Below are 17871 nucleotides of genomic sequence, written 5' to 3' on the forward strand. Positions count from 1 at the left end.
GCATCAGACAAAGAGAAGTGTCATTTCAACTTTGCAACATGGATAAGGAAGGCAACAAGAGGAAACATCACTTGAACTAGGTTTTGAAGTCTAACAAGGGGATTTCCAAGCAGTTAAGACAGAGATGCTAACTCCAGGAGGGAGAAAAAGTCATGTGCAAAGGCAGAGAGAGGAGCATATGGCCTGAGATGAGTGAGGTGGGACAAGGCCTATGATGAAGACAAAAGCAGAAACTAAATCATAGAAAACTTTGTAATTTCATTGAAGGAGTTTGATATTTAGACTATAGCTGGTATTGCACCCCTGATGCTCATATAGCATTTGAGTGACAAAGTCTGATTTTCTGTCTTTTCTGTTTTTTGAGGGAGATTAGCCTTGAGCTAACATCTGCCACCAATCCTCCTCTTTTTTGCTGAGGAAGACCGGCCCTGAGCTAACATCCTTGCCCATCTTCCTCTACTTTATATGTGGGACGCCTGCCGCAGCATGGCTTGCCAAGCAGTTCATAGGCCCGCACCCAGGATCTGAACTGGCAAACCCTGGGCTGTCGAAGTGGAACGTGTGAACTTAACCACTGCACCATTGGGCTGGCCCCTGATTTTCGTTTTTGAAAATTCATATGAGAGCAGTCAGTCTAAAGAATTGAGAGTATGTAAAGGGGGTGTTGAACTAGGTAGTTACCGCATAGTTTTACAAGGAATGATGAGGACCTAAATGAAGCCAGGGAAGTGAAGATAAACAAGAAAATATGGTAAAAAAATTGGTAGGATATGGTAATCTATTACATGTGAGGTCAGGACAGTGAGAGAGAAGGAAGATGGTGGACGGCTCTATGATTTCAGGTTTGGATAGGAAGGTTTAACCAAATCAGGAAACTTCTGAAAGTGAAAGTGGGTTCTAAAATAATCAAATGTTTATTATGTTGACATTTATTTCTTAATGAATTTGTTGGTTTTTACATTAGTGAATATATAAAATACATTTATTCAAAAACTAGTTTTTTTGTTTTTTTTTTTAGATTAGTTTCCAAATAAAAATCAAAACAAAGCAAAACATTTAAAAACAATTACATAAGTAGAATGATTATCTTTGGTTCACTTCCATACACTTTAATCAGTTTCGTAGCCATATCTGTCTCTAAAACCATGCCACTGAAGAATGTATTTTTAAATATGTTCAAATAAATTTGTTTTTTTAAATAAAATTGCTTGTAATCTTTTTCAAAGTTTCATTTTATCATTAATCAATTTGAAGTTGTTGACGACTTCTATTGTTAAAGTTCTATAGGCCTGAAATATTTTTGGTTGAGAAAATCCTTCCTTCTTTTTCCGAAGGTACATGTAAGCTCAGAGTTAATTCTGCTAAATGAATAACATTCTTCGTTCTACATTTTTTTATTGAAGTGTGTAAAAATTTTAGCCCAAGTGTTTTCAACAGCACTGCCTTTTTACTTTTATTCAAAGTAACTTTTTTCAACAAATATTTTTACAGAAAATTTCATCAAATAAGATGTCTCTATGATTGTTTTCAAACTTTGATGCTGCAAAAAACAAAGGCCTTCTATTTTCATTCTATTCTGGTACAGAATATAAATTTATTCAATTGAAAAGAGGACCTTCAAGTTTTTCCTCAGAAGACAATTTATTCTGGAGCTCAATTATAGATTTTCAATTTTCAAAAATAAATTATGTGCCCTGTTTGAACTCTCATCATCTGATTTTCTAAGTTCCTTTTTTTGTTTGTTTCAGTAGGAAAAAATTTGTATTCTATTTCTAAGTTTTGGTTTCAATTTCAATTTTCTGAAAGTGTCAAAGTTGACAATTTTTGACATTTTAAAGGATTTCCAACAAAAAAGGGTTGGAAAAAAAGTAAGCAAAACTTAGAAAACCCTTTCACAACATAACTTAATACCATTTTGGGACACTTAGATTGGTTTAAAAGGTTTTTTAAAGGCTAAAACATTTCTATGGATTTATTGATGATGGGCAGCAAAGAGAGAAAGTGTGAAAATCCTCTTAATGTGTCAGTGTGTTTGTGTATGTGCAGAGGCTACAGCATACAGCTTGGTATATTAGATTGGTAAAATATTACAGATTGTTTGGATATAATTATTAATCTTGTGTGTATACAACCAATTCTCAATATATTTACTCACCATCTATTTCTTAAATCAAAAAGAATATTGCCTTTGCTACTATTCGTGGTCAACAGATATTTATATTTTATCTCCCTGAAAGCATATCATCTTAACCTTCAAGATTGAAATTATAACTAATTTTAGAATCATAATGACAGTACTCTCAGGTATTTCGCCAAAGAATAATTAACTTCCAAAGCTTTACCTAGAGTCCCTGGTTTAGATGAAAATATACTATTATTGGGATGACTCTAACTGACTTTCTATTTGAAATAACTGTTGAGACTAGTTTAAACTACTCACTATTTAATCATTTGCAAAATTTTTCTTTGGAAAATAGAGCCAACCCATGAGCAGTTGTTGCTATTCATTTTGTATATACACAAGAAAACTTGAGATTGAAAAAGAGTGAAATTAATTTAGAATAGTCATTTATCTAAATGAAAAGTCACGTTTCACAAAGTAATATGTAAACCTACTTTGTGTAACTATATTAATTAAATCATGATCTACTGGCATGGTTTTCTTTGCAAAATTTTAAACTAAATGCTGTTTCTTCTCCTGCAGATTTATGGTGGATAATAAATTTCAACAAGTGTTTTGTGCAAGTAATATATTTTTCACTGAACATCTATTTCTTGGATTTTAAATTTTTTGGTTGCTCACTGCTAAAAGAGTTTATTGCAAAATGAAAATTCCAGCAGTCAGTGAAATTAGTTAAAAATATTCAGCGTAAAATATAGAACAAAGCCATTATAGCAAGAGTGTGATGGCTGCTATACGCTCTATGGCAGGACCTCTCAGCCTCTCTTTCCTACATATATAACAAATATACTTAACCTATACCTTCCCACATTTCATACAACCCCTGCTAAGTGGAGGCTTAGCAATCCTGTTAAACTCACAGGCCATGGAACAGGCCAGGCAAAAGTGGCTGGGACTCCAAGTGGCCAGGACACCAAGTGGCCAACAAAGACAGTAGTGTCTAATACTTCTTCCATTGCCCCTTGAGACTAAAAGGAGGTACCTCTCTGTGATGCTTACATCTGAGAACATTTTGTTCTATCACGCATACAGTACCATGTGTGGTTGTTATCTCTGGAGAGGATCAGGAAGAGACAGAAGTGTTACTGCTAGTCCCTTTTTTTTTTTTTTCCAGATTACTTACATGTTAAAGTGAATATTCTATTTACTTAATTGGTTCTCACACACTACTAAATGACACCATGGCAGAACCTGGAGGCAAAAAAGTGGAAGTTTCCCAAATGCATGTTATTTTAAGGCATTTCTTAACTGTAAAACTTCTGAAAAATAGGAAGACTTCATGAAAAATATGTTGAAAACTTAGAACAAGGACTAAACTGAATAGGATGCAAGAACAAGAATAAACTAGTGCTGTCTTAGGCTAACCCATAGTAAGGTCACCCTAGATACAAGTGACTGGTCCATTAACTAATCCAGGGAAGGGAGAGATAGTTTTAAGTTATGATGATAAATTCAACCTGGACATGATGAGTTGTTGATCAGTGTGGTACATGCAGGTGGCAATGCGCAGGAGATATTTGGAAATATTACTTTGGAGAACAGAAGAGTGGTGAAAGATAGAAATACAAATTTGGAAGTTGTCAGCATACGGGTAGAGTTGAAACTATATGAGATGGAAGATTAAGTAAGACATTTTCATCACTAACATTTATTGAGCATTTCATTGGCAGTTTCTGGGAATAGGACCAATGGCCTTCGTCTAGACATTGACAAAAAAGGAGAGAATATAATGTTATTACTTTACTCTAAATGACATGTGTATTAGTTTCCTGTAGTTGCTGTAACAAATTACCACAAACTTGGGGCTTAAAGCAACTGAAATTTATTCTCTCACAGTTGGGGCTACCAAAAGTCCACAATCAGTGTCACTGTACCTGAATCAAGGTGTCGTCATGGCCACATTCCCTCTGAAGACTCTAGGGGAGAATTTGTTTCTTGACTCTTCCAGCTTCTGGGGGCTGTGAATGATCCTTGGCACATGGCCACATCACTCCAGTCTCTGCTTTTGTCATCACATTGTTTACTTCTCTTCTTCCTCTGTGGTATAATGTCTCTCTGTTTCCCTCTTATGAGGACATGTGATTATATTTAAAGCCCACTCCGATAATCCAGGATCATCTCCCATTTCAACATCTTTAATTTAACCACATCTACAAAGTTCTTTATTGACATATAATGTAACATTCACAAGTTCCGTAGATTAGGATGTGGATATCTTTGGCGGTGGTGTGGGCTATTATCAGCCTACCATAACTTGTATCTACCAAGTCAACATTGGTGTGTCATCCTATCTCTATCATTACCCCTGAATATAGAAGACTTGGTACAAAAAAAGCAATGTAAAATACCTTATTTTTTATTGATTATAAGTTGAAATGAGATTTCGGATATATTATAGCAAATAAAATATGTTGTTACTTTAAAACAATTTTTCAACATAGCTACTAGAAAATTTAAAATTGTATATGAAGTTAACATTTCATATTTATTAGCACACGTCTAGAATGTGTGAGTTTAAATCTCTTCATCTTGTAAAGAAATTGCTGTTTTCTTACAAATAAACAATTAAAATTCCTGAAAAGTGCACATCAGTTTAAGTAAATGCTCAATTTTATTCTATACACATACTTTGCTTTTTTGTAATCCGTATTTATTCAAAGTATTTACTGCTGCTTTTCTCCATTTCACAGAAACAAACCAACAGGACTTCATATGAAATCATTGACCACCACGTGCTCCTTCCACCTCCATTAACTCCTAATTCTAGGCACATGAGAGCCAAAGGAAACCACAGAGCCACAGGCACTCACTCACAGCCCTGAAGCAGCTGCTCACAAAGGCAGTGTCGCAGGGCGAGTGTCAGTCTGCCTGGCAATCTCCTACAACTGAGGGGAAATAAGGTAATTTTTAGGAGTTGTTTGACATTTTCTTTTGAAAGAGGTCAGATTCTAAACGGTGAAGGGTGCTGAGGAAATAAGGAGAAAATGTTTATGGTGAGGACGGATCCAAGAGGAACTTGTGGGAATAGAAGAGTCTTCCAGGAAAGGTTTAAGATTTGAGATCTGTGTGTAGCTCTGAGGGAAGAGTTGGACGGAATTAATCAGAGGAGAATATCTAGGAGGATCTGAGCAGAGAAGGTCTGTTGAGAGGGAGAAGAAGGAAGGAGACTATTATTTATCAAGCCTTTACTGTGTGCTGGGTATTTTCATACGTTACTCAAAAAATATTTATAATATTCGTTTTTGCAGGCAAAAAATTTGAGGTACAGAAAGATGAAGTGATTTTTCCAAGGTCACAGAGCTGTTAAGTAACAAGGGCAAATTTATAATCCATCAATTAGTGGGTGGATATTCATTTAGAGTGTTAAAGCTGATTAAATGGTGAATCTTTGAGGATGGAAAACATGGAAAGTGACTTGAGAAAATCTGGGTAATTTCAATGATGGGAATCTATGAGTGGTTGGAGTAGGGGACAGGGGCAGTCTAGGAAACTGTTTGTAGTTGGAACCATTTGTAGCAATTGTGGGAACACACCACATCCAAAGGGCTTTGAAGAAATGCGATATTGCTTGGCCTTTTAACTAATCAAGGTTTCAAACTTGACCAATTCCCTAGCATCCCACTATATTTCTAGTAAGCATAGACCTTTGGATTTTTAGATAAGTGCCCATAAGAAATATAAGCATGTTTAGGCTTGAACCTCTCACAGAACTGAAAGAAGCATAGTCAAAAGACTTGTTCAAGTTTTAGTTAGTTCACTGTAAAAATGAGGATATTACTGGGATTACTCCAGCTCATATTTACATGATTTAAAAGTACCAGGACATCACCTCAGCCTTCAGAATTCCCAATTATGTACTTCTCAACTAATGCTATTCACCTTAGAAATCACTTTATTTTCATTTCACCCACAAACTTCAAGGGCTCAACACTTTTTCTTCAAATGTTAGCATTCCCCTCGCTTCAGTGGACTCTTCCATCAAGGGACTCTGAGTAAGTTATTTTATTGATGCCCTTCCCTGGCACACTACTGGTCTCTAATCATTGAAGCATCCAGTCTATAAGTAGATGACAGAGTAGCTGCTGGAGATGAGGGAGGAGAGGAGAAAATTCTACACAGTAACAGACTTGGTCCACCATCAATTTACAAAGTCCAAATATAATTCCTATTCTTGCTGCTCTCTGGCAGCCTCCTTTCATTAACTGCTCAGGGTTTTCACTATTCTGATTTCTCCATATCCTTCTTTACTTCTAGCTGTTAATCTTGCTTCTCATTTAGCCAAAATCAAGACACTTGTCCCAGGCTCTCTCATTTCACCTCCACATTTCAATCCATCACTGTCTCTACGTACAGATTGTTTCATCCTTCCCTGACGTCTGGGGAAAAAAAGCATTTTAAGGAAACGTCTTTACCTAAGCTCTATCTCAAATCCCCTTTTTTTTTTCTTGAGAAGGTAATTGTCATCATTTACTTTTCTTCTATTATTTTAATTTCTCCTTTTTTGTTGACTCTTTTTTTATGTCCTGATCATGGGTAATATTTTTCTTTAAGTTTTGGTAAATCAATAGGAGAAATAATATATCATTATTCTTTAAGCTGAACTTTCTTGAATTACGTGATTGGAAATTTAAATGTTTAACAGTCATTTCATTACCTACCCAGTGTATTGTCTTTTGAATATTTATGCCACTTTTTCCACTGATAAATTAATATAAACTTTGCAATGGTTTTTAAACTTGTTTATGAATTAATATTAAGCATTTGTCTGTCATCTTTGTGACAAATTTTTCAGTTTGTTGCATCTTACAAATGTTAACAAACGGAAGGGAGCAGCCCTGGTAGCCTAGTGGTTATGTTCGGCGCACTCTGCTTTGGCAGCCCAGATTCGATTCCTGGGCACAGACCTGTGCCACTTCTCTGTCAATGGCCATGCTGTTGCAGCAGCTCATATGCAAAAGAAGGAAGGTTGGCAACAGATGTTAGCTCTGTGTGAATCTTCATCAGCAAAAAATAACACCCAAAACAAGAAACCATTAAACTGTTTAAAAAAAAAAGAAATGGAAGAAATTTAAAAAGTTTAATCTTATGTATCACATTGCTCACCATTTGCCTTTGTGATATCTTCAAATGCTTCTGTACTTAGAATGTCATTTACTTTCTGTATTTCAGATTAATATTTGTTTTTATTTTATTATTTAAAGTTTTGAATTCACGTAGAATTGCTTTTCCCTCTCTTATAATATTACAAGTTTATCATAGGTCATAAAAATAACCAACCATCTTTGACTTGTCCAGCTTAATTCATACTCCGTGTCATTAATTTACAATTTTGCCAAATTAAATCAAATTTTACAACCTTACTGATTTATTCTATTAGACAATAATCATAGTAAGAAGAAGAACGTCATATTAGTACACAGTATAATCGTTAATGTGTTATTTAATACTATGCATAATACATAATAGGCTTTCAATAAATGTTTGCTGAATTGGATTACAAAATTGGGTTATCACATTAAGTCAAGGTCATGGTAAGTATTTTATTAATATAATGCTTTGCAGGGTCTTCTTGAAACTATACTTTTAACCAAGCCAACTTATATATCATTCAGTTGTCCTCATTCCTTATTTCTATATTCTTTCTTCTTTCTATCCAGCTTCAGATGATGTTGGCATAGTCTCCTCTCTGTTTCTCGTTCTAGAATTCAACTGCCTGATTTCAAACGGCATGTATTGACCTGGTGTCTCTTCTTCCTTTTGACCATTTTGGATGACCACTCATCTTTAGTCCCTAGGGTTCCCTATCTAAATGAGCTAGTCCATAGGACTTGCCTTGTCCCTTCAAAAATATGGCAGCCTTCACTCCCAAAAATGTCTCTACAATTTCAACTTTCCAATATTGCCTATGGTAAGGAAGACACAAAGACGTATTTGCTTGGCTAATTAATTATTGACCATATATTTTATTTTATGAGAATCAATTTGGATAATGCTAGCTCTAGCAAAGATAAACAGAGTTCAGAGACTCCTAATAGGAAATTATTAAGCATATTATGTTTGCTAAGGAATGGAACTCTATAGTCGATAGATAAACTGTTTTTAAAAAAAAGAAAGAAAGAAAAGGAAAGAATTGCAGTGGAAGAAAAGCAGACACTAATCCTGGTATTATTTTTCTTAGTATTGAAAAACAGTTTCCTAGGTAGTCATATGATCAAACTTTCTGAGAATATGTAGATTGAGTGTATAATTTAAAATTTCCTGAAACAAATATAGAGGATGCAGAGGAGGGACAGATAAAGATGAATGAAAGGAACCGAACAAGGAAATAGTATGAAGATTCCGATTGAATAAAATTAAGCACCTAGTGTTGCCCTCTATAATTTTTTTTTAAGAAATAGAGTTGAAGAAGAAGAAATAGGTATATATGTGTTTTAGGACTAGTGAGAAGAAAAATAATGAGTCAGAGACTAAAATTGTGTCGGCATGCTGTAAAACAAGACTTTTTGTAGAAAGAACTGGGGATGTGAAACTTCAAAGTTTTGCCGAAGGCTGCCTCTATTCATCTTCATACATGCAACAGGCAAAAAAATAATAATAATGTAGAAGTATTTCCTGTCTGGTATATCTCCATAGATTCACATTTTTTAGGAAGTATAGCATTATTTTTGTAGGAATTATAATTTTTATGTTTAATAAGAAGAAAGTTAGAGATATGTCTTTGTATGGTTCATTAAAAATACTAGAAACCAACATTAATTAAACACTGACTATATGTCAGACACTATGCTAAGTTCCTAAATCATGTTTCATTTTATCTTTACAGAAACCATATGAGATAACACAACTATAATACATGTTTTACAGATGAGGAGACTGAAGCTTAGGGAGATCAGGTAGCTGGTCATTCAAATATAAGTGGCAGAGCTGGAAATTGAACCCAGGAATCTGATCACAGAGCTACCATAGCACAAAACCCTAATATTAAGTCACACAAAATCCAACTTCTAATATTAGTGATATCAAAATTAGTGGTTGTGTTAAGAATGCTTGTATAAATGATCACTGCAGCTTTACAGACTTAATCCTTCATCCGTGGATTGGTTTAATAGTTGTAATTATAAAATATGCAGTCACGCACCACGTGATGTTTTGGCCAGCGACAAACTGCTTATGTGATGGTGGTCCCGTAATATCAGTACCATACAGCCTAAGTGTGTAGTAGTCTGTACCATCCAGGTTTCTGTAAGCACACTCTATGATGTTTGCGCAATGACGAAATCACCTAACGACACATTTTGCAGAATGTATCCCCGTCATTAAGCGACACATGACTGTATTATGTATTTGATTGCATTAGTAAGTGGTATACTAATAATTAACATTTTTATTGATGACGCGGCATCCTGACAACAGTCACTTGAAATGACAGAAGTGATGTAGTTCATTGGATTCATTCTAAACATAAAAAGTCATATCGTCTATCTGGATCTCATGAATAAATCCATAACCCCATGACCTCTCCATAGCCTTCTTTATTGTATATGCAGGAACTAATAAGCAATGTGAAATGGGTATCTTTGTGAAGAATATTGAATTAAGACCGAGACAGTTGTCTCCTCAGGTTTGCCTAAGTGGCAGTACTTGATAATTCCAAAATTTAGAGTGGTAGATTATTGAAATGTAATTCTACTTGTTTTTATTCTTTAGAGATTTTGAATGAAAGGGAGAGTACTGAAGAGTAAAGAATATATTACCAGTGAAGCAGGTTTATGGAGATGTTATTATTTTAACAGAAGAGAGGGGCAGGAGATTTTCTCAGGAAAGTAAATGTACATATTGCTCTGGAGGAAATGCATAAAAAGAAAGCAGGTAATGAAAAGATAGTTTTGTCGGTTTAGTTTGTTATACTAATTTTGACATGCCAGCTGGAAGTAACTGTATTCCCATTAACCTCTGCTCTCTGGCTGCTGTTTGCAAACCCTCCAGATGGCCTTACGGTTAAAGATTGCTTCCAATCATCTGAGATTGGGTAAAAGGGCCTATTATAGTCCCTTCGAGGATACTGTTCAGTTTGAAAAAGAAATTCTAAGAAAAACGTTGTTGACTTTTTTCATCAGATTTTTATTGTGATAAATACATACAACATAAAATTTACCATCTTAGTCATTTTTAAGCGTACAGTTCAGTGGTATTAAATACATTCATAATTTTGTGCAACCATCACCACCATCCAATCCATCTACATAACTCTTTTCATTTTAAAAACCTAAACTCTATACTTATTAAATAACTCCTCCTCACTCCTCCTTCCCCTGTCCCCTGGCAACCACCATGCTACTTTCTGTTTCTAAGAGCTTGCCTACTTTAGATACTTTATATGAGTGGAATCATGGAGTACTTATCTTTTTGTGGCTGGTGTATTTCACTTAGCATAATGTCCTCAAGGTTCATCCATGCTATAGCGTATTTCAGAATTTCCTTCCTTTAAGGCTGAATAATATTCCATTGTATGTATGTACTACATTTTTCTTATCTTTTTATACATCAATGGGCACTTTGGTTGCTTCCATGTTTTAGCTCTATGAACAATGATGCTGTGAATACGGGTGTACAAATAATCTCTTTGAGACCCTGCTTTCAATTCTTTTACGTATATACGTAGAAGTGGAATTGCTGGATCATACAGTAATTCTGTTTTTAATTTTTTGGGGAACTGCCATATTTTTTTCCACAGTGGCTTTACCATTTTACATTCCTACCAATAGTAAGGAGTTCCAACTTGACATCATCACTAACACTTGTTTTCTGGGTTTGTTCTGTTTTGCTGGGAAAGATTCGCCCTGAGCTAAGTTTTGTTACCAATCTTCCTCTCCTTTTTTCTTTCCTCCCCAAAGCCCCAGTACATAATTGTATATTCTAGTTTTAAGTCCTTCTAGTTCTTCTATATGAGCTGCTGACACAGCATGGCTACTGACAGACAAGTGTTGTGGTTGTACACCCAGGAACCAAACTGGGCCACCAACGCAATGTGCTGAATTTTAACCACTAGGCCATCAAGGCTGGACCTTTGTTTTGTTTTTTATCATAGCCATCCTAATGGGTGTGAGGTGTCATCTCATTGTAGTTTTGATTTGCATTTCCCTAACTATTAGTGATGTTGATTATCTTTTCATGTGCTTGTTGACCATTTGTATATCTTTTTTGGAGAAATATCTACTCAAATACTTAGTCCATTTTTTAATTGGATTTTTTGTTGTTGAATTTTAGGAGTTCTCTGTATTTTCTGGATGTTAATCCCTTATCACATATATGATTTGCAAAGATTTTCTCTCATTCTGTGGGCTGCCTTTTTATTCTGTTGATAGTGTCTTTTGATGCAAAAATTTTAAAAACTTTCATGGAGTACAATTTGTTTTTTTTTCGTTTGTTGCCTGTGCCATTTGTGTACAGAAATCACTGCCAATCCAATGTTGTGAAGCTGTTGTCCCATATTTTCTTCTAAGAGTTTTATAGTTTTTCATTTTACATTTAGGTCTTTGATGCATTTTGAGGTAATTTTTATATATGCTGTTAGATAAAAGTCCAACTTCACTCTTTTGCATGTGGATATCCAGTTTTCCTAATACTATATTTTGGAAAGACTATCCTTTCCCTATTGAATGGTCTTGACAACTTGTCAAAAATCATTTGACCATATAAGTGAGGGTTTATTTCTGGACTTCTCTCTTCTTTTCTGTTGGTCTGTATGTCTGCCTTTATGCTAGTACCACATTGTTTTGATTACTGTAGCTTTGTTATAAGTTTTGATATCAGGAAGTGTGAGCCCTCCAAGTTTGTTCTACTTTTTCAAGATTATTTTGTTTATTCAGAGTTCTTTGAGAGTCCACATTAATTTTAGGGTTGAATTTTCTATTTCTTAAAAAAACATCATTGGGGTTTTGATAAGGATTGCATGAATCTGTATATCACTTTGGGTACTACTGACATCTTCAGAATATGGAGTCTTCCAATCCATGAACATAGGATATGTTTCCATTTATTTATATCTTCTTTAATTTTTCAGCAATTTTGTTGTTTTCATTTTACAAGTCTTTCACCTCCTTGCTTGAGTTAGTTTCTAAATATTTCAATTTTTTTGATGTTTTTATAAATGTAATATTTTTATAATTTTCTTTTCAGATTATTCAGTGTTAGCGTATAAAAATGAAACTAATTTTTATGTGTTGACTATATCCTGTTACTTTGTTGAACTAATTTATTAGTTCAAATAGTTTTTTTGTGGAATCTTTAGGATTTTCTACATATAAGATCATGTCATCTGTGAACAGCAGTCATTTTACTTCTTCTTTTCCAATTTAGATGTCTTCTATTTCTTTTTTTCTTGCCTAATTTCTCTGGCTAGAAATTCCAGTATTATGTTGAATAGAAATGGCAAACGTGGGCATCCTCACCTTGTTATTGATCTTTGAAGAAAAGCTTTCAGTCATTGACAATTGAGTATGATGTTTGCTGGGCTTTTTCTTATATGGCTTCTATTATACTGAAGTAGTTTCCTTCTAGTCCTAGTATGTTGACTGTTTTTATCATGAAAATTGTTGATTTTGTCAAATGCTTTTTCTAGATCCATTGAGATGATCATGTGGTTTTATGCTTCATTTTGCTAATGTAGTATATTACATTGATTTTCATATGTTGAGCCATCCTTGAATTCCAGGAATAAATTCCATTTGGTCATGTTGTATAATCCATTTAATAGGCTGCTGAATTTGGTTTACTAGTATTTTGTCGAGGACTTTTGCATTCATGTTCATAAGAAATATTAGTCTGTAGCTTTCTTTTTTGTGGTGTCTTTCTCTGGCTTTAGTATCAGGATAATGCTGGCCCCAAAGAATGAGTTAGGAAGTGTTCCCTCTGCTTCATTTGTGGAAACGTTTGGGAAGGATAGATATTAGTTTTTTAAATGCTTGGTAGAATTCACCAGTGAAGTCACCAGATCCTGGGGTTCTCTTTGTCAGAAGATTTTTGATTACTGATTGAATTTTCTTACTAGTTACAGATCAATTCAGGTTTTCTATTTATTTGTGATTTAGTCTTGATAAGTTTTGTGTTTCTAGGAATTTGTCCATTTAATCTAAGTTATCCAATTTGTTGGCATAAAATTGTTCATCATACTCTATTATAATCCTACCTATTTCTGTAGAATTGATAGCAATGTCCCCACTTTCACTCCTGATTTTAGTGATTTGAGTGATGTGTCTATCTCTTTTTTTAAAAATCCATCTAACTAAAGGTTTGCCAATTTTGTTGATCTTTTCAAGAACAAACTTTTGGTTTCATTGATTTTTCTCTATTGTTTTTCTCTTCTTTATTTTGTTTATCTCTGCTTTAACTTTGTTATTTTCTTCTTTCTGCTAGATTTCAGTTTAATTTGTTCTTTTTCTTGTTCCTTAAGTGTAAAGTTTTGAGATGTGTTTCTTGTTTTGTATATTATATTGATTTTTTATTTTTTAATTTCAGTTTTATTGAGGTATAATTAATATATAAAATTGGAAGCTATTTAAAGTGTACATTGTAGTGATTTGATGTGTGTACACACTGTGAAAGGATCCATTCCATCTAGTTAATTAACATATCATCACCTCACATATTTATCTTTTTTTATTTTAGTGAGAACATTTAAGTTCTACTCTTACCAAATATCAATCATACAATACAGTGTTATCAACTATAGTCACTATATTTTACATTAGATCTTCAGATATTCATCTTATAGCTGAAATTTTGTACTCTTTTACCAATGTCTCCCTATTTCCCCCACTCATTTCTTGTTTGTTGTTTGTTTGTGTTCGTTGAGGAAGATTTGCCCTGAGCTAACGTCTGTAGCCAATCTTCCTCTTTTTGCTTGAGGAAGATTGTCCCTGAGCTAACATCTGTGCCAATATTCCTCCATTTTATATGTGGGATGCTACCACAGCATTGCTTGATGAGCAGTGTGTAGGTCTACACCCAGGATACAAACCTGCAAACGCCAGGCCACCAAAGCAAAGTGTGTAAACTTAACCACTATGTTACCAGGCCAGCCCCAATTTCTTGTTTTTTAATATATGTTTATAAATATAAATTTCCCCCTTAGCGTTGCTTTCACTATGTCCCATAAGTTTTGGTATGTTGTGTTTTTGTTTCCATTTGTCCCTAAGCATTTTCTAATTCTTCTTGTGATTTCTTCATTGACTCATTGACAGTTCAAATAGGCTGTTTTTTTAAGTTCCACAAATTTGTGAATTTTCTAGTTTTACTTCTGTTGTTGAGTTTTAACTTCATCCTGTTGTGGTCAGAGAAGGTACTTTATATCATATCTGTCTTTTTAAGTCTATTGAGACTTAAGTTGTGGCCTAACATATGGTCTATCCTGGAAAATATCCCATGTACACTTGAGAAGAATGTGTATGCTTTTTTTGTTGGGTAGGGTGTTCTGTATATGCCTATTAGATATGATTGGTTTATTGTGTTGTTTAAGTCTTCTGTTTCTTACTTATTTTCTGTCTGATTGTTCTAGCCATTACTGAGTGGAGTATTGAAGTCTCTATTATTATATAACTGTCTATTTCTCACATCAATTCTGTCAGTTTTTGCTTCATATGTTTTGATGGTCTGTTATTAGGTGTGTAAATGTATATAACTGCTATATCATCTTACTATATTAAACATTTTCTTTATATGTAATGTACTTCTTTGCCTCTTGCAACCTTGTTGATTTAATGTCTATTTTATCTCATGTTAGCATAGCCACTTTTGCTTTGGTTACTAATTGAATGGAATATCTTTTCCCATTCTCTAACTTTCATTCTATTTGTGTCTTTGGATCTCAAATGTGTCTCTTACAGACAATATTTGGTTTGATCATGTGTTTTTAGGCATTCTGGCCATCCCTGTGTTTTGATTGGAGAGTTTAATTTACTTATTTTTAAATAATTACTGATAAGGAAGGACTTACCTCTCTCATTTTACTTTTTGTTTTCTATATGTCTAATAGCTTTTTTGGCCCTCATTTTCTACGTTACTGTATTCTTTTGCGTTTAGTTGATTTTTTTGTAGTGAAGTTTAGACTCCTTTCTCATTTCCTTTTGGGTATATTCTGTAGGTATTTTCTTTATGGTTACTATGGGGAATACATTTAACATCCTAAAGTTATAACAATGTAATTTGAATTTATACTAGCATAACTTCAACAACATGCAAAACCTCTGCTCATTTACAACTCTTTTTCCACCCCTTTTAGTTATTGATTGATGTCATAAAATTACATCTGTATGCATAGCATGCCCCTAAAGTAAGCTAATTTTTTAAATGCATTAGACTGTTAAATTAAATTGGAAGGGAAATGTGGAGTTACAAACCAAAGCTACAATAAAACTAGTTTTTAGACTAATAATTATTGTTGTTTTTGTATTGGTCTTACATCATGTATAAAACAAAAAGTAGAGTTACAAACCATTGTTACAATATTACTAGTTTTTATAATCGCCCCTACATTTACATTTATTGAAATCTTTGTTTCTTAATATGGCTTCAAGTTACCATTTAGTGTTCTTTCATTTCACCCTGCCAGACTCCCTTGAGCATTTCCTGCAGGGCAGGTCTAGTGATAATGAACTCCCTCAGCTTTGTTATATCCAGGACTGTTTTAATTTCTCTTTCACTCTTGCAGAACAGTTTGCCAGATATGGGATTTTTTTAGTTGATAGTTTTTTTTCTATTAGCACTTTGAATATACTAGCCCACTGCCTTCCTTCCTCTAAAGTTTCTGATGAAAAATCTGCTCATATTCTTATTTAGGATCACTTGTATGTGATGAATTTCTCTTTCTGTTGCATTCAAGATTTTTTCTTTGTCTTTGTCAAGTTGATTATAATGTTTCTTGAAGTGGGTCATGTTGAATTCATCTTATTTAAAGTTTTTGAGCTTCTTAGATGTTTTTATTCATTTCTTCTATCAAGTTTGGAAAGTTTTCAGCCATAATTTTGTTAGATATTCTCTATGCTCCTTTCTCTCTCTTCTTTTTCTCGGGCTCTCATAATTTCTATGTTGGCCTATCCAGTGGTGTCCCACAGGTCCCTTAAGCTTTGTTCACGTTTCATTTTTTTTTTCTTTCTATTTCTCAGACTTAATAATTTCTATTGTCATATCTTCACGTTCTCTAACTCTTCTACTTGCTCAAAGCTGCCTTTGAATTCCTCTAGTAAATCTTTAATTTTAGTTATTGTACTTTTCAGCTCTAGAATTTCTTTTTGATTGCTTTTTTTATGTTTTGTGTCTCTTTATTGATATTTCCATTTTGTTCAATATCATTTTCTTGACTTTATCTTTCTTTGATCTTTTAACATCTTTAAGACTATTGTTTTAAACTCTTTGTCTAGCAGATCTGCCATCAAGTCTTTTTCAGGGACAGTTTCTGTCGATTTAGTTTTTTCTTTGAACAGGCCATAGTTTTCTGTTTCTTTGTAAGCTGTGTGACTTTTTGTTGTTGAAAGCTATGCGTTTGAATTTAATAATATGGTAACTCTGGAAATTGGGTTCTCCCCCTTCCTCAGGATTTGCTGGGTTTTGCTTTTTTTTTTGTTTTGTTTTATGGCTGTAGCCTGTCTTTGTGCTGAGAATCACCCTGAGGTCAAAACCTAAGGTCTTCTCAGGTCTTTTCTGAGCCTGTGCCTTTCCCCAGGCATGTGCAGTCACTTTCTAGTTTATCCCACAAATGCAGTTGCTTTTGAATATCCTAGTCTTTATGCCTGGCCTCCAAAAGGAGAAAAATTAAGGGGAAAAAAGGACACCAGCCCTATAAGTCCCCTGGAAAACCTTTAGCCTGAGGGGCAGGGACATGCAAAGATATGGAAAGGTCCAACAATAATGGCCACCTGCCTTTCTGTCTGCATCTCTGAGACTAAAAGCAGCAATCAGTGATGAGAGCAGAGATCTCCAATATTTGGAGGACAGAGTCCTTTTATTTTCACTCTGGCTCCTGCAGGCTGTGTGCAGGCTGCTCCAGCAACACTTACACAGCTGCTTGCCTAGGTCTGGGGAAGGCAGATCCATAATGATAATATGCTAAGAGTGGAAATTGACTGAAATTAACCAATTTACCATCCAAGCTTTTCCCTGGAAGTTGCAAGCCTTCAATAGACTCTAGAATTCCAAAATAGTTACATCAGATTCTGCCAGTACAAATTTTGTCTAGGTGGGGAGACCAATTCCTGGGGCTTCCTAGTCCTTTATCTTTCCAGAACGCTCCTTGCTTGATGTTTTAAAATAGCTACAGACTATTTTAAATGGGTGAACTGTTTTGGGTTTTTTTTAGTTTAAATAAATTGAATAAAAATGAAAATAAAATAGCTACAGACTTATTTCAACTACCACAGTAAAGGGAATGTTTAATTAATTAATATTAATTAAAATATTATTATATATATTGATTATATGTTCAAGAAGATATATCACATCAATAAAATGATTTTTTAATCTTATTTACTTAAAAGCCACACTTCTTTTACCAATAGTACAGGGAATTAGGAATTTTTCTAATCAATGAAAAAGAAAACATATGTAATGGTGAAAATGTTGAGTGTGAATTCCTCATTTGAAATTTTATCATCTTTTTCCATAAAATTTCATCAACCTATCACTAAAGTTGGATT

The 17871-nt window shown here is 34.1% G+C and overlaps 1 long non-coding RNA gene across 2 annotated transcripts in view; it reads left to right on the forward strand.

Moving 5' to 3' along the window:
* The window catches only part of LOC139076975 (uncharacterized), a 300141-nt gene that overhangs the window by 158293 nt on the left and 123977 nt on the right, over window positions 1–17871 (forward strand). For both annotated transcript variants that reach the window (XR_011529061.1, XR_011529062.1), the window contains exon 2: window positions 4873–5082. This is a non-coding gene — a long non-coding RNA (uncharacterized lncRNA). The remainder of the gene's footprint in view (window positions 1–4872; window positions 5083–17871) is intronic.

Source organism: Equus przewalskii, chromosome 18 (assembly GCF_037783145.1).
Source record: "Equus przewalskii isolate Varuska chromosome 18, EquPr2, whole genome shotgun sequence".
In the NCBI taxonomy this organism is placed as follows: Eukaryota; Metazoa; Chordata; class Mammalia; order Perissodactyla; family Equidae; genus Equus; species Equus przewalskii.